This window comes from Mauremys reevesii, linkage group 3 (assembly GCF_016161935.1).
Source record: "Mauremys reevesii isolate NIE-2019 linkage group 3, ASM1616193v1, whole genome shotgun sequence".
NCBI classification, from domain to species: Eukaryota; Metazoa; Chordata; order Testudines; family Geoemydidae; genus Mauremys; species Mauremys reevesii.
Window position 1 is genome coordinate 95003411 of NC_052625.1, and position 20306 is coordinate 95023716.

General features: G+C 43.8%; 1 protein-coding gene across 6 annotated transcripts in view; it reads right to left on the reverse strand.

Annotated features, from left to right (window-relative positions):
• TIAM2 (TIAM Rac1 associated GEF 2) overlaps nt 1-20306 on the reverse strand; it is a 260221-nt gene that overhangs the window by 231858 nt on the left and 8057 nt on the right. For 3 of the 6 annotated variants that reach the window (XM_039528204.1, XM_039528196.1, XM_039528202.1), the window contains exon 1: nt 5571-5658. The exons of 1 other annotated variant lie outside the window; for it this stretch is intronic. The gene's annotated coding sequence lies outside the window, so the exon portion shown is untranslated. Of the gene's footprint in view, nt 1-5053; nt 5146-5256; nt 5457-5570; nt 5659-20306 lie in introns of those variants that run through there. 2 more of the 6 variants (XM_039528197.1, XM_039528200.1) reach the window with 2 other exon arrangements.

A 20306-nucleotide genomic window follows, 5' to 3' on the forward strand; every position in this document is an offset into this window, starting at 1 on the left:
TGCAAAACAAAAAAACTTCTACTTGGGCTTTGCTCTCTGGTCTAGGATTTGGCCCAAAATTAGGATACAGATCATAAATGTACATTGATCTAAATAAAAATGGTAACAGGGATAAAGAAAAGAACAGCATTTAGTACAAAGCAACTAGCATTTCCTTTTCTTAAGTCACTTATTTCTTAACCTCACAATTTCCCCCAAGTCCTCCAAATTGAAGGCTTTTTCTGCAAACTGTATATACCACAATTTATTTATTACCCATATACCACTGAATCATTCTAATTACTTGTATTGCTCTTTGAAAATCAATAATGACAGAAGGAGTTGGGGAGATGCAAAGAGGGGTATAAAGCAGCATAAAGAAATAAAAACCTAAAGGTGACAGAAGGGGAAACAATGCTCAACAAAATTATCTTAAGGTTTAAGGTAGTCTTCACTGGAGAAGCATCTTTAAACCCAGATACCTTTCAGTGAATGCAAATACGGGCTCTAGTGCACTAAAATAAATCAGGAGAGAGAACAAAAAGAAAAAGTAAAACACTCATTTGAATCAGTGCTAACAAACAAACCAACCAACCTACTTTCAGCTGTCCTATCTCAAGCAGTAACTACAAGCAGGGAAATTGCTAATAAAGGCCTCACAACCCGTTTTCTAAGGGGGGGGGGCAAGCATACCGCGTCTGCAGTACACAGTTTGGTACATAAACTGGGGGAAGGAGCTAGAAAATATACACAATCCACCAGAAGCAACCTTTAGTCTTTGAATCAGGAACAAGCTTCCTAATAATTTCTTTAGCTATTGTATTATATAATCTCCTTGCTACTATTTGTCTGAGCTTCTCCAATATTTAACTGTTTGTTGTTGTGATTTGGCTGTTTATGGGGTTTTATATGGGTTATATAAACATGTGGACACAATAGGGCGGGGTGGGGCCACAAAGTTTGCAAAGAGCCACATCTGGGTATGGAAATTGTATGGTGAGCCATGAATGCTCACGAAATTGGGAGTTGGGGTGCAGGAGGATGTGAGGGCTCCAGCTGGGGGTGCAGGCTCTGGGGTGGGGCTGGGGATGAGGAGTTGGGGGTGCAGGAGGGTGCTCCGGGCTATGACCAAGGGAGGGGGTCAGAGGGGCAGGCACTGGGCAGCGCTTACTTCAAGCAGCTCCCAGAAACAGCAGCATGTCCCCCGTCCGGCTCCTATGCAGAGGTGCAGCCAGGCAGCTCTGCACAGACACCACCCCTGCAGCTCCCATTGGCTGGGGTTCCCGGCCAATGGAAGCTGCAGGGGTAGTGCTTGGGTGGAGGCTGCGTGCGGAGCTCCTTGGCCGCCCCTACATGTAGGAGCCAGACTGGGGATGTGCTGCTGCTTCCAGGAGCCGTGCAGAATGGGGCAAGACCCCAACCCTGCTCCCCGGCTGGAGTGCCGAAGCGGGGCAAGCCCCAGACCTCGGTTCCCGGCAGGAGCTCAAGGGCCAGATTAAAACGTCTGGAGGGCTGGATGTGGCCCCTGCGCCGTTGTTTGCCCACCTCTGCAATAGAGTGTAATGGGTCCTCATTGTATTATAAATTTAGATGGCACTCTCATGGAATTGAAGTGCTAAGCAACGTGAATAAGGAAGGCAGGCATATTTGGTAGCAAGTATTGTTCATCCAGTAGTCCATAAAGACACCCAATGCAGATCTTTAAAATGGGTATTTTTTCTTTCATGGTTTTTAAGAAAGTCATTGTTACAGACGTTCTTGTAAATATTTATTTTAAATTAAAACAGCACAAATTACTGTGTGTAAAATTTTCAAAACCTTCTTAGTGACTAAAGGAGCCTAATGACTGTCAATGAGACTTTGGCTGAAGTCAATGGAGCTATCAATTTACCCCCAAGCAAACAAACAATCTGGCTATCCTCTTTAAAAACTATGGCCCCAATCCAATAAACATTTAAGCACATGCTCAACTTTAGCACTTCTGTAGTCCCTATTTACTTCTCCAATGATGGTCAATTACAGGATCTGGGCTCCTTTATAACTATAATCATAAAAAGAGAATATATAAGGTTGCCAAACTATAAGGAAGCTGTCAGGACTTCTACACCAGTTTGATACCTTTTGTGAACTTTTCAACTGAGTACAGTCATTGCAGCCATGCATACGCTCCTGACCTCTCTTGTCCCTGTGTTAAAGGTCAACACCTTGGACTTACAGTAACATTCACACACCATCTTTTACTGGACATACTAGTAATAATGTACTGAAAAAAACCCAAGACACTTCTGGTAATAAACCTGCAGTCTATTATCCACACAGTGCGATCCCCAACTGTATGAAGGACATTTTTTCCCACATATATTACAGTAAAATCCAGAAGTCCCAATCAGATTGGGTTCCCATTGTGTGAGGTGCTGTTAAAAAAAAAAAAAAGTACAAAGATGAAGGTCACTGCTCCCAAAACTCTGCAATTTATTCATTGTGGGCTTTCTTCATATACATTCAGAGACTTATTAAGGTTTCTGTTTTCATTATTTTTGTAAAAACTAAACTCAATAAATACAATTGTGGAGAAAAACAATAATTTCATTTCTATTTAATTTATGAAAATAATGTACTGCTGAGTAAATTATATGATTTGGTTTAACCTCCAGCTGGCTATAGGCCAAAAACCCCTCCACATGAGGCATATATGACCAGGTGGGAGGAACATAAGACTGACCTATAAGAGAGCCCTGAAGCTTTCCCCCCCACAAGCAGCAGCTACAGAGATAGCTCCTGCAGTGTGCAGGGAGGTCAGTCACTCCCCATGAGGCACACAGAACAGAACTGTGATGCAGAAAGACACAACACTTTTTTTTGCAAAATATTTTGTGTTTTTACCTTTACTTTTATTTTTTAATTAAAACACAACTTACTCCATTTGTTGTTCTAAATATTTTTTCTCCAGAGAGATTAATTTTTCCTTTTTCAGGGTGTATTTTGTTGTGGATGGTGGTGGGTTTGTTTGGGGAGTTTTTTTGCACTGCTTTTTATGATTGATAAGCCTAGTCAGGTGGTGGGATTTTTTCAGGATTAAGGAATTCTGAATATTAAAAAAAGGTTTTTTTTATTCAAAAATGAAAAAGGCAAAAAGAGTATAAATTAAAAACTAATCCAGTTAAAAAAAAAAAAGCAACAAAAAACCCCCCACAGAATTACAAAGCTGTTGACACTTTTGAAATGTCCATGAAAAGGGTTTTATTAAAAGCAGTACTATTGCCATAGCACGTAATTATGCACAAGGTCCCTACTCTGCTAAACTCGATTTTCAATTTTTTTTACCAGCTTAAGGAATGAGAAACACAAACATTTTGTTCCGTGGAGCAGCATCCATTACTGCTGCATGCTATGGTGTTGAGCTCAGTTCCATGTTTATCCCATGTGATAATTAGTAGTAGTAGTTAGTACTATGGTAGCATACTGAGATCTCAAACAGAATCAAGACCTCAGTGTGTTAGGCATTACACAAATACACAGTAAGGAACAGCCCCTGCCCTGAAGACCTTAAGATCTAATACACCCTTCATAAAAATACTGCATATTCTGTCACTTAAACTATGTGGTTTATTGGTATACAAAGCACCACTTCTACAGACTCTTACACATGTTTTTAACTTTACCATCATGAGATGTCCCATTGACCTCAGAGACTGCTACGGTAGTCAAGTTAAACATGTGCAGGCATATTTGCAAGATCAAGGCCCAAATCTAAAAGGCTCATTTGCTAAAAAAACAAACAAACAAAAAAACCTGTATTAATGAAGGTAGAGTTGGGGAGGTAACCGTCAGCGAAACCCTGCTACAAAATATGGGTTCCTTCCTACATTACTTGCACACCCAAAACTCTCATTATAGAAGCATCCTACTGAAGTCATAATTTTATTCAGAAAATTAACTAAAGAGCATTGCCATAAAAATTAACTTCCAGAAGAAGAGAAAAAGGCCTAACTTGGTTTCAGTGGACATTTGGGTGTGCAAGGAATGCAGCATGGGGCACACACAAAGCCAGATTACACCCTTGGATTCACATGCACACATCCCTTTGAAACCGATGGGAGCACATCTGAGCACTGAATTCTGCTTCACAATGTTTAAATTGATAGAAAAATACTGTCTTTACACATTTTCCTTGCCAATTTCAAAATCACTAATAGATCTATTTGGCTTTTTTATTGTCATAGCAAAATGGTTTTTATTTCCTTTGTAGCTAATTTTCTTTTTATACCAGGAAGAACTTACATGCATCGCTAACTAAAATAGTAATGTTATACATATTTGACTTTTATAAAGCCTTGTTCTGCAAATGTTTGTCATATAAGATGGTCAGTACCTGTGATAAGGTTCTTTTTCAAGTACAATTTTATTAAACAAACAAGTATATGACTTGTTTAAAGCCATTTAAAAGAGAATTAAAAGAAGCAGGTGCCCCCTGTTTTAATAAGCAGATCACCAGTTGTAACAATCGGGGGATGGAACAACCTCCATAATAGGGGAGATTGGTGGCTACAGACACATCTTCGATGTGAATAGTAGTAGCCTTATCACAGCACTCAGATGCCTTAATCATTACAAGTGTCACCATCAGGCAGCAAGTCCCTGAGGCTATTGGAACTAAGCTCAGGAATAGCTCCAGCTGGACAAGGTTTAGTGCAGGGCTGCACAGCTTTTTCAAATAAAGCCCCATTTCCATTAAAAAAAGTTGCACAAAGGCAAACAGCAGGCTTTAGCCAATTTGCTGAATGAAACACTTTTTAAAAAGTGCTTCAGACACCGAACACCAAGGTCCTCCAGTTTTTATTTAATTTTGCTTTGCTTTCGAGCCCCACTTCCATGCATTTCGGAAGAGCAAAACTCCAACTTTTATTGCTCCGACTCTGCAATAGAAACAAAAGTCACGTTTGATAGTAGTGGACTACTCAGGTTTTCCAAAATTTACTTCCTAGAGCAATAGCACGTGTCCACCTTTACACTTCAAAGCCCTGATCCCTTCCTAGTCCGCTGCGTTTAGATTAATCTGCCTTTTAGCTGGTACCTCTCAAAATTCGCGAGCGCTTTTTGTTAAGAACAGCTGGAGCCCCTCAGCCCCCACGGCCAGTGCCCCTTCCACACACTCTGCAGCTCCACAACATTGCAGCCGGCGAAAGGTTCCCCTGGGACTAATGGAAACGAGCGGCTCTGCCACGAGCGCCGGTTTGCATCGCTTAAGCAGCCCGGAGGAGTTCGGGAGCGACTCACCATTCCCCCGGCGCGTGCCCCACCAAGGGCGAGAAGTTTGCAAACGTTTCCCTCCAGTTCCCATGCGGGGCTCTGGGCTCGCCTTGGCCCGGTTCAGGCGGGGGGAAGAGGGGCTGTCGCGGGGGTGCAGAGAAAGCGCAGGGGCCCCGGGAGGCCGCCACTCTTTAGAGGGCAGCGGGGGGCGATGCCTGTTGCAAGCGCCGGGCAGCCGGAGCCCGCAGCCGCTGCACGCTGAAGCGGAGACGGGCACCCCGCTGAAAAGCGGTGCCCAAGGCAGGAGCCAGCCGCGCCGGTGCCCGCTCTCAGCCCCTTACCTCGCGGTGACGGGAGGCAGCGCCGCGCCGCGCCCAGGGCTGCTCGCTGGGACTTTATCCCTCCCCGCGCCCGCTGCCTCGGCCTCGCCTGTGGGTGGCTCCCCGCGGCGGGGGCGAGGAAGTTGCTGCCTTGACTCCGGTCTGAAGCCGGGGACGCTGCTGGCAGCCCCCTGGCTCGGGCGGCGGCTTTTCCTCCCGCCTCCGTCAGCAACAGCCCGCCCCGCCAGCCGGCCAGCCCGGGAGAGGAGCCGTGCGGCAGCGCAGCGCTCCGGGCTGTTTAACTCCTTGGCGGCGGCGGCGGCTTCTCGCTGCCCCCAGGCTCCAGCTGCGCTCAGCCGAGGACGCCTCCGCCAGCAACTGTGGGGGAGGAGCGAGGGTTCTGATGGGGGAACAGGAGTCCCGCCGGCTCGCGCTCAGGGTGCGTCTACACTGCACTGAAAGACCAGCACCAGGGCCAGAGGTCAGGGCCGGCTTTAGGAAGTGCGGGGCCTAATTCAAATAGTTTCCAGGAGGCCCGGGCAGGGATGACTAAAAAAAAACATGTAAAAAAACACGTGGGGCTTGTACTCACCAGGCGGTGCTCCGAGTCTTCGGCAGCACTTCGGCAGCGGGTCCTTCACTCGCTCCAGGTCTTCCGCAGCACTGAAGGACCCGACATCAAAGTGCCGCTGAAGACCCGGAGCGCCGCCCGGTGAGTAAAAATTAAAAAGGCGCCTCCAGCCAGGGAAGGGATTCTCACTGGGTGCGGGGCCCGACTCAGGGGAATTGGTGGAATAGGCCTAAAGCCGGCCCTGCCAGAGGTGGTCTGGCCGGGGTGGCTTCATGAGCTTGTGGGGCTGGAAGACTGTAGTGTTAGCCTTCGGGCTCTGGCTGGAGGCTGGGTCAGACCCCTCAGGGCGAGAGGGAGGGCTCCAGCTGGGCTCAGCTCTGCCCAGCCCCGCTGTCTGCATTGCAATTTTATAGCCCTGCCAGCCCAACTCAGCTGACCTAGGCTGGGAGACCCTTGCTGGGGGTATCTTATCACAGCATGAGCACAGGGTTCCAACTCAGGCTCCCCTTCCATCTGCTCACAGATCGCACTAACCAAGGGCTCAGACCCAGAAACCCACAGGGGTGGTGGGTCTGAGCCTGAATCAAGCTGGACCAAGGGTTCAAGCCCTACTGCTTTGCAGTGTAGACACAGCCCAGTTAGACTGAGAGTCCCAATGCTCTGGGAGCCTGCCAAAAGCAACCCACAGTTCCACAGGCTGGCTTTCTTTGTCCTCTGAACAGTCAAGTTTGGTGAACAGTCCCACCAAACAGCCACATTTGGGGAGGGCGCTAAGAAGTCTGGAATGTGGGTGGCTGGACTTGGACCTGTGTAATGCAGTGTAAACACTAGCGCCCAGGTTGGTACCCAGGGTTCAGAAATTCATAACCTAGGGTTACAAGTAAGTGTTGATGCTCAAGGCCTAGGTTAACAAACCCAGGGTCTGCTATCTCAAGTTCTCCTAACCCGACCAGAGGGGTCAGTCCTGCAAACTCTTATGCACATCACTAATTCTACACATGTGAGTAAAGTTACTGACTTGGAATAAGTATTTGCAAGATCTGGGCCATAATTTCTGTAACATCCTTCATACAAACTAAAAATAAATTTTAAAAATGGTGTTACCCTGACATTGTGTACATTATTCACCTGAGGTGTCATAGGCCAGGATCTTGCATTGAGCTGTGTGAGCAGATGTCTGTGTCCAAATGAAGCCCCATTGAAATCAGTAGGATTCCACAACATCTCTAGAAGTCCCCACAAATAGAACTCGGTGCATGGTCAGGGTCGTACTGTGATCACTCCCAGTTCCCTTGTTGTTATCCTGCGACCCAGTGGGTTATGTCATACCATCAAGTTTCAAGCAAACATCTCCATAGACATCAATTAGGGGTTCTTCATATAGATCAATGTGGCATGATATGGGCTTGTGCTTTTGATCGCCTCCTGATGGTTTTGGTCTTAATACAGAGTCCAATCTTGTAAATGTACAGGTAACTTTACTCCCAAGAGCAATCCCATTGACTTTGATGGTACTACTCACATGAGTAAAGTTACTCATTGTATATGTGTTTGCAGGTTTGGGTTATAAGACTCCAATCCTGTAACTGCACTGATGCACCTCTTCACCCACATCAATCCCCATAGAGTTCAGTATTATTCCATAGAGACACAGCCAGCCAACTGCAGGATTGGGGTCTTGGATTGCAAGCTATTCAGGGCAGGGTTTCCTTCTTTATTTGTCTAAAAGGTACCATGCTGAAAAGTGCCATTTGTATTTGAATAATATTTCAAACTACTTTATGAATTGACTGTATATAATATACAGTAGTTACATAGTTATAATTCATAATAGCAAGATGGGAAAATCAAGTGTTATAAGTAAAGGAGAAGACCCTGTAGTATGACTTAACTGAGCATTGTCCACAGAACAATGTAGATACCTGATGTCATTAATGATGCTGATGTACAAAAAAAAGGCAGCAAATGAATGTACACCACCAAAACCACTGGAGACTAATCAAGTTTTACCAAATGGGAAAGAACAAAGTTAGTAAGCAAATAGATGGTATTTTTACTGCATTTAAGGTAATCAGTGAATAGAAAAATATCAGATTATCTACTATGAGAGGGAAATAATTTACTTTGTTGGATAGGTTAGAGTCAAAAGTTCCACCTGTCTAACACATATGGTGGTCTTTCAGGAACCTGGTGAAGAAGACATCATAGTTACATGTAGTTAGTAAACTCTCTTTTGCTTTTAGTTATGATATACATTTTACCACATGAGCCAATTCTTTTCTTTGGACTCCATTTGGTCTTTTTATTTTATAGACCTTTAAAAAAAGGATATTGTTCTGTGTCTTTGCAGCTCCACCCTAGATTTTGGAAAAGAGCCACAGAAGCCAGTAGAGGCAAACAGAGACCAGTCAAAGACTGCTATCCCCAAGTGTGGAATAATCATTAGCCAGGTCCTGAAAAATCCTAAGATTGGCTTTACAGTAATTAACTTTTTAAAAAATCAGAGTTCTGTTTATTTAACTTCTGACTATTGTATCTCTAGATTACATTTGAGTTATGTTTTCAAGCTTTACTCCACATTCATGGGGGCTGGAAACTTACTTTAAAAAAATTAAAGCTGAAGCTTGCACATATTCATATGACTCCAGGAGCTGGTGCTGTAGGAAATAGACAAAATCTCACAAGTCACAAAAGTTGGCAACACAGCGATTGTAATGGAAATCACTAACATTCTACTTCATCTCTGAACCTTCATTTTGGTATGGAAAATTGATAGGCCGATTTATACTGCATTCTAGGGAGAAAAATCTTTTGAGTTGCAGAGTTGTCTACCAGGAAGACAAAAATGTTCAGCTGCTTTCTCTAATATTCAATTCTAATATTTCTATAAAATGCTACATATGATAATTTTACATTTATGTCTAAGTTATAGGCCTTGTTAACAAGATGGAATAATCTCTGCCTTGGAAAATCATATATTATTCCATTTTGCATCCTTTGGGAGCAGTTCTGAAGTCCTTATCCATAACTTACTCAAGCAAAACACCTCTTGAAGCCAATGGGAGTTTTATCAAGATGAAACAGAGATTGGCCAAAATGAAAATGTGGATAAAAACACCCCTAACTATTGGGGGAGTTTTAATCTGTTTTGCTTCTCAAAATTTGTTTCTCAAGTAAGATTAAGAAAGGGTTTGAGGAGTCCTTTCCCTTTATATGGTTGTGGCCTGCTTTACTGTATTTTAATTAAACCCATCTGTGTCTGTTGCTTGTGCTAATGGGGTTTTCAAGATATACAATAAAATGCTACTATTCTAAGAAACATTGTTTCTTCCTCACCCATATCCCTCATCTTCTTGAATTTCCCTGCTGGGTAACTTGTTTGTTAGCTGTTCATACAATCTTACTCACATAAATTCTCTTCTCCTTGGTTTGCTGTGGAACTACTCTGATTGCCTGCTTTGGGAGATTTCTACTCTCTGGCTGCTTCCTTTGCTAGTCTCTTTTTTTCAGAGGGAGAATCCCTTATCTGTCCCTTCCTGACCTCCTTGCATGTCTGACTTCTTACAGGCTGCTTTACTCTTAATTTCTGACCTTCAGCAGCTGTTTATTGTCCCATCCCATGCTGATTCTGCATTTATGGCTGGTGATCTTTTTCGTCTATATGAGTATGTCTACACTGCAGTTAAACACCCACAGCTGGGCTCTGTCAGCTGACTTGCAGGTCACAGGCTGTGGGGCTCTAATATTGCTGTGTAGACATTCAAGCTTGGACAGGAGCCCAGGCTGTAGGCTCTCCCTTTGTGGGGTCCCAGAGCTCAGGCTCCAGTCCAAGCCCAAATGTGTACACTTCAATTTTACAGTCCCGCAGTCTAAGCCCCACAAGCCCGAGTCAGTTGACCCCGCCAGCTGCGGGTGTTTAACTGCAATGTGGACATACCCTTGTCTCTGTTTCAGTGGCACCTGGGCCCTGAAAATATGCAACTCTGTTGCCTGTATTAAAAAACAAAAGAACAGAGTCCAAACTGCTTTCTTTTTTTTAGACTTACCCCCAGTCATAATTCAGGAATTGATCCTGTGGCACTATAGTCAAGAGGAGTTTGTCATTTACTTCAATGGGGACTGGTTCAGGCCCATTGACCTTTACAGGTGTTTTTCACTCCATTAGACCTCTCATTATTGCTGTCATACAGTTACTGTTTGGTTTTGTTTTGTTTTGTTTGTTTGAAATCACCAGTCAGTATAGGCTTATCAGCACGTTTTCTTTGTACTAAAAAATTTAATTTGTTGCTCACAACTGTTCATGGTTTCAGATGGACCAGTCTCTACCTGCTGAACCTCATTTTAGGTGTGAACTTGTGAAAGACCCGTTAGTGTACAAAACACTTGAGAACTGATGCGGCACTGCATTTTGAGACACTTCTGGCTACTGGAGAAAGAGAAACAAAGTTCTTTAGTCTTCTGTGCTATAGGGAGAAGTCAGGATTCTGGGGCTTATCTTAAAGTTCTTACTTAGGCATGATTGCCACTAACTTCAGTGGGTGTTTCAGGTCAGGAGAACTGAGCCTGGGATTCACTTTATTTCTCCTGCGCTTTCCTTCAACACAGCATTCAAATGTACAAACAATTTTTGGAAACACTTTTTTCCTTTCTTTCCCCCGTCTCCTGGTACTGTCAGTGGAAAATTATGTAAGCAACTGGAATTATCTTATGGCCAATGTATGTAAAACTTTCCCCCCAATTTTTGTATTTACATATTTAATGGGGCATGGGCTCCTAAAGTTTTGGTCTGTTATAAAGATTGAACACTGTTTTTCACTAAAGTAAATAACAGTGTGCAAAAATGACTGTCTCCCTCCAATCTCCTCTACACACACTTTAAGAATAATCTATATGTGGGGGACTTACCCAAAACAGAGTTCTGTGCTTCAGTGCACCCTCTGCTGGCTCTACTGCAGCTGTTAGCTAACAAAAGTTATACTGGTTTTACTGATGATTTTGGTGCTTTAACAAAACAAGCTATGTTGATTCAAAAATCTGTTAGGAATTCTTGGGGGAATATAAGGGGGAAAGATAAAAATAAGATTTGCCAGAAAAGAATGACAAAATTAGGAGGAAAAGAGATTTTGTTTCAATCTTCCAGAGAGTCTGACAAACAATGGAGAGTAGAAAATTATATATGTATAATGTTTATAATACTTTGTGTAGTGGGGTCATCACCCACTCTGAGCCTGAAAGAGTTATTGCCAGCCTTGGGAAAGGGCTGGGGCTGCTAGCTAAAGGCTGGGCTGATTGGGGAAACAGCCTCAGCTGGGGCCATGCCCCAATCAGGCCACGCCTGGCCCTATAAAAGGGCTGTGAGGCAGCTGCTGAGAGAGTCTCTCTCTAGCTGTGGAGAGAGATGGGCCTGGCTGTGTGAGAGGGCTTGGCTACACTTACAGTTTGCAGCGCTGGTAGTTTGCAGCGCTGGTCATCCAGCTGTGTAGGAGCAGCGCTGGTGTGTGGCCACACTCACAGCTACCAGCGCTGGTGTGTGGCCACATTTGCAACATTTGCAGCGCTGTTGGGAGTGCTGCATTATGGGCAGCTATCCCAGCATTCAAGTGGCAACAACGTGCTTTTCAAAAGGGGGGTGGAGGGGGGTGTACTGTGACGGAGTGGGGAAGAGAGAGAGAGTGGATTTTTGGAGCCAACACTGTGTGTTAGTTTCCTGGATTGAAAAATCACAAAATGTTCGCGAGCCCTTAGTCTTAACTCTTAATTGCAAACAGCCTGCCTCCAACACGGACTCCCCGCTGTTTCACTCACTCCCTGTGGTGTACTGTGACAGGGAGCGGGGAAGAGAGAGAGAGTGGATTTTTGGAGCCAACAGTTTAGCTTCCTGGATTGAAAAATCACAAAATGTTCATGAACCCTTGGTCTTAATTGCAAACAGCCTGCCTCCAACGCTGTTTCTCTGTCAAGCAAACATTCACTCCCTGCCTCTCATTTGATCGTTCACAGCCAGGTACAGATAGCTCCTGTTTGCTGTGATCAGTGTTTGTTTTTTAGATAAGCAGTTCAACGGAGCTCCGATCGGAGTTCACAACAAAACAAAGAGAGGCTGCATAACAAAACAAAGAGAGTAATTTAGTTAAAAGCTTTCTGGGATATCTCCTTATTCCCTGGAGGCCAATAAAAGCGCTGGTGTGTGTCCACACTTGATGAGCAGCGCTGGATCACCAGCGCTGCAATCGCTACACCCCAACCTGGCCAGGTGTACAGCCAGCGCTGCAGCCAGGGAGTTGCAGCACTGGATGTGCCTTGCAGGTGTGGACGGTTACTAATTGCAGCGCTGGAAAGCCTCTACCAGCGCTGCAACTTGCAAGTGTAGCCAAGCCCAGAGTTTAGCAGGATACCTAGAGTGGAGCAGGGCTGGGGAAAGGCCAGAGGAGCTGGGGAGCTCCAGGCTGAAACCTCCCCCCGGCTGCAGGCTTTGGTAAAGGCTGAGAAGGGTACTTGGGTTGCAGAGGCACAGCCCAGGGTAGGCAAAGGCAGCAGGTCCAAACACCCCTTGCTGCTGAGTGGTATAGACTGCAGTCTGCCCCAGTGAGCGGGGGCTAGATAGTGACTGACAGTAGCCACTGAAGTGAGGTGGGGATAGGGAGTTGGGGGTTCCCTGGAGAGGGGAGACCCAAAGTGTGAGGACGCTGCCAGATAAAGGGGCACTGGGGTCCAGGAGGGACATGGCAAGCAGGACATCGGCCAGCAGAGGGCACTTCTTAGGCTGAAGAGCTAATTCCCAGGACAACCAGCAGGAGGTGACATGCCAGTGAGTCGCTGCAGCACTACAGGTGGTGGAGAATGCAGGCATAGGCGGTCTGCCCCCAATACAAGGGGCAGAGCAAGGACAGCAGGACTATTGCCTGGAGACTTGAGAGCTACAGGGGATGATGGGCCCTTGATTAAACTGGGGTTTTCTATGCACATATGACAGAAGTTCAGTTTCCTCCTTCCCCTCTACCCTATGTGCTACTGACCATGCTGCTAGCGTTCCTATGTTGGTGTGTTATAATATAGTTTTTATTTAGAATGCTGCCTTTATAATTTACAATATACTGGCCAAATCCTTGGCATTGCTTTGCTGACTTCAGTGACTTATCAGAGGATCTGGCTCACTATGTAACACATGATCACATTTATTATTATTTATTATTAATGGAATTGTTATATTTGCATTTCCTGCTGTTTTTGTTCAAATTTGCAACCCATGATTCTGCATTCACATAAATTTTGATATTTAATTGCCTTTTTGAAAAGTACAAAGAAAAAGAGAAGACCCTGACAGTGTTAGTACAGTTGTGTAATTGTGTATTTCCCAGCTCCATATATGTCTTAAACTGTACCAAACTGTAAATATGCAAAAACTCTAGTTGTGGCATTATGGAGTTGTACAGTAGAAGCAAACTCCATAGGGTCATAAGCAACTACTGAACAGACAAATGCAATAAGAAAGCCTGAACTGAACATGAGCAAAACAAATATTTAGGGCTAGACTGTGAGCCCTTACTCAGACTGGATGGAAAATCACTCACACAAGAAGTCCCACTGAAATCCAGTGACTACAATGAGAGTACCCATTGTACTCATGTAACAACTCACCATGTGACTAAACAGTGCACAATCTAACCTCTAGTCACTTATAACTACTTTTTAAAATTTTAAAATTCTTTTAAAAATGTGCACCAAAAATTATTCCTCATTGAGATCTAGACACCTGTGAAGCTGGAAGTTTCAAAGTTCAGCCATTTAAGTTGGACATGTACTAAGAGTAATTAAAAAAAAAAGTTGATATATAGATTTTTTTCCCCCTTCTCTCTTGAGGTAAAAAAAAAAAACGAAGATTTTGTTCAAACTTTCCAACAAATTATACTTTTGGTTGAGACTATGCCTGGAAACTTTCAGCTTAAAGGGAAACATTTAGAATAAGTTATGAGAGAAAACAGAAGTTGAAAATGAAAATTAAGATGCAAAGTCAATTACATATTTGGGAAAACAGACCAAGACAGAACATTTACATCACCAATTCACAGGATCAGTTTCATGGGTGATGCCACAGATTCTGTTAAACCAAGCACTTAAGTCCTATTGGTTTCAGTAGGATTTAAGCACATGTTTAAAGGTAAGCATATGCTTAAGTGTTGTGCTGAATAGAAGCATTCAGGAGGAAGGAAAAGCTAGTCATGGAATGTCCAACTCCTAGAGAATCCACAAGTTCCATTGCAGAAACATCTATGGCAAGAAAACCACATAAGACATGTGGTACATTGATACATATGGTGAACTGAGGTACATTGATTGATATCATTATGGTTGATATGTCAGATAAGCTGTAACAGGTTAAGATGGACAAAGTCATTGATTAAGACTCAAGTATGGAACCCCATGTGTTCTTCATAGGTTACTAAAATGGAGGCTACTTACTATTTAGTTAGTCCAAGTTCAGCTTAACTCAAAATGTTATTTATGTTTAAAAACAGAAGTTATTTAGCTTCAAAGAGGTGTGATGTCAGGGAATAGTTCTATAGCTTTAAGGTATTATTGCTTTAAAAGCAACAGAGTCAGATAGAATGGAAATAGGAAACCTGGAGGCTGAAGGTAGAAACTTCAATAAAGATTCAGGCTGTGTGAACCCTTCTTGTTCATGCACTTAAGCCTGGTGTCAGACAAGTGGGCCTTTCCTCCCTACATGACATTATCTACTCCTGGAGGAATTCTGCACCACTGCACAATGCAGAATTTGTGCAGAATTAATGTTCTGTGCAGAATTTCATTTTCCCCGCAGAATTAGTGCTGCAGAGCTGCTGGCCACCACTGGGGGTTGTTGGACCCAGCAGAGCCTGGCTCTCCAGCTTGCAAATACAGGACTCTGCCAGGGGGAGCAACAGGGGGAGCTGGAGAGTTCCGGGCAGCTGCATTTCCCAGCACATCTTGAAGGAAGGAGGCAGCATGCAGGAAACTCTGTACAAGCCTGGGACCCAGCATCATGCTGTTTGTCTCTCTGGATCCCTGGACTCTGAGGGTGGGGGGTGGTATCAGGTGTGGGTATCTGGCCTGGGAGGGTGTCCTGTGGCTGGCTTTGCTGGGAAGGGGGGCATGGGTGTCTGAGACTGGAGGGACAGAGTTTTCCCCCAACATGTGCCCAGTCGGCATGTGTGACACACCCAGACTGAGATGCCTAACAAAAGCATAACAGAGAAACAGGAACTGGGTTGTTGTAGCGGTTTCCTTAATTTTCTACTCCTGGGGGAATATTTTTGTCATCTGTATTGTTAAAGACATATTTGCTGACAAGTATTTTGAAATAAATTACCAAAATAATTGAAACTGATGTGATTATATTGTGTCATTTTGTCAAATAAAATATGCTGAATTTTGAAATATTGTGCACAGAATTTTTAATTTTTTGGCACAGAATTCACCCAGGAGTAATGATCCCCAGTGTATGTTTCCAAATTACCAGGTATTCCAGCATACCATTAAAGTTCAAAGCAGTGTCTTGTGTGAAAGGTAAGCTTGTCTCTCACAATTACAATATTTTGCTCTCTAAAGTAACTAATTTCAGCTGAACTTTTATCCAAACTATCTCTGTCTGTCATTTTAGTCAAGATCCTTCCTTCCCACTCCAGTCATATTGGCACATGTATGTTCTAGCTTGACACTAAACTTGTTTTTCAGATTCTTAGGATATTACATTATTCAAACAATACAACAAAAACATTTTTCTTTTCTTTGACTTAACAACCGCACCAGTCAGGACTGTCATAAGAAGCACACACTGAAGCATGCATAGAGTCTTTAAAGATCCTTATGTAGAGAAAGTACTTAGCTGGGTTTCCCTCCCTCAGGCACAATAGAAGCCTGTCAAGCTTGTCAATTCCTCCTTTCTTCAACCCTCTTTAATGTCTACAAGTCCACTCATGGAAAACCTCTCTTCACTCAAGGCTCAAGCAAGCAAGCAGGTTATTCAATGGAAGGCCAAAATCATATGCCAGAACCATTTCCTAATGTTAAATTCTCTCAAAGGCCCTGGTCCAAAGCCCATCAAAATCAATGGAGCTTTCTGTTGATTTTGATAAACTTTGGATCAGTCCCAAAGAGCATTATGGAAGTACCTATGGGACCACCCATCCTGAATTGGGCAGGACAGTCCTGAAACGCGGAGTTCAAGTCCCAGTCCCAGAAAAATGATTCTGGGACAGCATTTGTCCCAGAGTCTCTGCAGCGCTGCTCCACGCCTGCCTGAGGCTCAGGGTTGGTACCAGCCTCTTCCCGGTGGGGAGTGGCAGCTGAGGTGGGCCTTAGCAGCCTTGCCCCAAGGCCCCATGCCCTGCTCCTCATCTTCCCCCTGAGGCCCTGCCCCCTGGCCAGGCTGGAAGCTGGAGTTGGGCCAGGGTAAGAGCTGCCCAGGGAGCCCAGGCTGCTGTAAGGAGCACCGGACCCTCTACCTGCCCTGGGTCCAGGTGCATTCACATTACAAAACAATGGAGTTTGGACCTCATCCAGGGGACTTGAGTTCAAATCCTCCACCAGCCCTGCAGCGTCATAGCCCAAATCAGATAGAATTGGTTGTACGTGGAAGGGAGGTTTCAGCTCAAGTCTGAGGCAAGGCTTACGTTGCAGTGTAAACTCATTCTTACTGGTCTAAAACAGACTCTCCAGAGTTTAGACAAAAATTCTTTTAACTTGCTCCACTGCAGATGACTGACAGTTGGCTCAACAGTATTGGTCTCTCCTCCTGAGGTTCTCATCACCACAGAATCTGAGTGTCTACACCTCTTTGATTCCCAAGGCAGGATGGGGTGATGTGGACAAAGCTGTATATGAGTGCTGGTACTGATAGACTTGCTTCCAGTCCTTGGTACATGACCAGAGGAAGAGGTGTAACAGCAGAGCAGGACGGACAGTAACTCCAGGCTCAGAGTTTGGCAAGATACCAAGATCCAGTCAGACACAGCAGAGCAGGGAAGCAGTTACCATTGATACTTACAGGAGAGGTATAGCTGATTACTGCTGGGAAACAAGAATTAGGGCCCAAAAGAAGATGACAGAAATGCCATTTACATGCCTCAACCTTTAACATTCATGTTCAGTAAGTTGGTGACCTGAGGGAAGAGCTGCACATAGATGCCTCACACCTGATTCCTGCCAGCCAGCTGCATCTTCCAGCAGAGAAGACAAGAGCAGGAGCTGATATGACCAAAGTAGAAAAGCCACCATGGACAAGGACACCATCTCTTAACCTCTTTTGTTACAGCACAATGTTGAGACCAGTGAATGAACTGAGGAGAGAGGAACAGGCTGCAACAGCTGGGAAGTCCTCATGGATAGGTATTTTGAAAGTGCCAGTTCCTGTGATAGTGAGGCATCATCCACAAGTGTAGGGAACACAAGAAAAAGTTATGGGAAATGACTCTCTTTGGATTGGCCGACATTGCTTAGAAGCCATAAATAGAGATTTTAAATTAATTTCCCTTCCTTCTAAGAAGTGTAGAGTTTTTTTCCTCCCCTTCAGAGTCAACATTGCAAAGAAGGTACATCTTGCATTTTGAGCCGAAGAAGTTATACATGGCCAGTCTCATCATGTGTGCCGGCAGCTCTGTCACATGACCAAGTCAGCATACCGACTACACTGCCAAATTGCCTGGAGGAGGACTGAGCATGTACATGTACCCCATTCAACAGTTGGCTGGACAGCAGAAAGGACTTTTAGATAAAAATGTTGAGTACCAACTCAAAGTGACATCAAACCCTGCCAGAACAACAGTTACAAAACCTACAGACATATCTCCACTGCTACAATGATCAACACCGCTCACAACAGACCTTTCAAGATCTATGGGTCATACACATGCCTATCACATCACGTGGTATACTTCATCCAGTTCACTAAATGCCCCAATAACAACTATGTGGGTGAAACCAGACAATCACTATGCTCTCAAATGAACTCACTCGGAAAATGATAAAAGACAAAAAACACCCTGTCACCTGAGGGTGATCACTTTTCACAGAGCAATCACTCTATATCTGACTTATCAGTCCTCATCCTCAAAGGAAACCTGCACAACACTTTCAAAAGATGAACAAGGAGTTTTAATTCAGTACTCTGCTAGACACTAAAAACCATGGACACCAGTCTCTTTAAGATCTTAAGCTTAGTATGCGTGTTTTGTTTTATTTGCTCGTTAATCTGATTTGTTCTGTTTGCTATCCCTTATAATCACTCAAAATCTGCCTCTTATAGTTAATACATTTGTTTTGTTTATTATTAAACCCAGTTTGTGCTATTTCTAACTGGCGGGGGGTGCAAGAAGCTGTGCATCTCTCTCCACATTGAGGGAGAGGATGAATTTTTATGAGCTTGTGCTGTTCCGTCTTTCTATACAGAGCAAAACAATATACCTTTGGGTCTGCACTCCAAGGGAGGTGGACACCTGAGTGCTGTGGCAAGTCCCTTAAACTGAGTCTTCCCAGAGCTGATCCCAGTGTCTGTCTTTCTGCAGCTGGGTATGTCCCTGCCTGTGTGTGTGCTAGAGAAGACTTAAGAGTCTGGCTCAGCAAGAAAGGATAAAGGGGGCCTAGGCTGGCGGAACATGTGGGCTCAGTAGTATCCCAGTACATTAGGTGACACTTTAAGGGGGGGCACCCATCACAGTATCTATCTTAGGCATTTCTAGACAACTGCTCACTTTAGTATATACATTCTTGGTAGTACTACTTGGTATCACTGAATTACTAAGTACGCTATCACAGCCATCCATAGAAACAATAACGTAAAGATTGAGAGCTGCAAACCACAAAGCCTGGGGAGCAATATGTTATTTCCCATTTCATTTTCAGATTTTAGAATCAGCATTCACAACCGAGTTTGGTAAAAGTTGGCAGAGTGACCTAGAGAGATACCCATTAAGTCTGATCATTGCTCTGTTCCCTTTGTTTCAAACTCATTCTGTTCCAGAACTACAGCAAACCAAGACTCCCTGTGGGTGACAGCCCCACTACCTGTGAGCCAGGTAGTTTGATTTATTGTACAGATGTGTCAAGAACTGACTACATGAAAATGTGTATATTCAGATTTCTCTCTTGGGCCCAATTGAGAAGCAACAGATCAAAACTTTAATATTATAAATGGACCTGATCTGCAAAGTTATAGTCCAGATTCAAACTTTCCCATTGCTCAAGGGTTTTGGTCTCATCTCTGATAACAAACATCCTGTTGCACAAGTTTAATAGAAGATTACCTGCATCAGCAAACAAAATATATGCTTTTGCATTATCAGCATCTGACTTCCCTCCTGGTCAGTCCTTATAATCAAATATTGAGACGTGCTCTTTTGATTAAAACCCTGAAGCCTAGTTATGAAGAGTTTCAGGATGAGTTTGCATTTCTGAACTGTTGCCACAAATTAACAATATTTAGTGCAATGTAAGACAGCTTGCAGCAAATTTAGCAATGGTAATTGCTTTAGCTTGGGCCATAAGAGTCTCTGAACTGAGAATCATAAGGATTGATGATCTTTGCCTTCAGAAGACTCTTCCAGGCTTCTTCATTCTTCTGGAAATAAAACATACGTAACAGCAGGTGCCACAAAGTAAGAAATTAATGTGGGCACCCTATATCTGTTTCTGCTTGTTGAGAGCTTTTTATATTTCTTGCTAAAATGGACCACACCCTCTGGGGACAGATGTAAAACCCATAGAGTAAAATTCTGCTCTCATTTAGATAGGTGTGAATTTGAAGCTATTTTGCACTGAAGACAATCGAGATACTCCAAGTTTCCATCTCTCTAAGTATGGGCTGCATCTGGCCAATGTTCTCATAAATGTTGATCTGCTCCAAAGTCAGAGTTTCATATGACCCAGATGTGTGTTTAAATTCTATTCATTAGTGCTATTATATAGCAGTTCATTAAAAAAATAAAATAAAATAAAAAGAACACATCAGGTCAGCACCCAGTCAGATTGGTCCAGATTGGTTGTAGTCAAGCAGCAAAAATTTTTTGGTACTGCATGGTGCTTAGAACTTTAGCTGCAGACAAATAGGCATTCAGTACCAAACCATCAGGAAAATAAAGATTTTTGTGGAACTTCTTAGGACAAATTCAGCCCTGAAATAAGTAGGTGCAGCTCCCTTTGAAGTCAATACA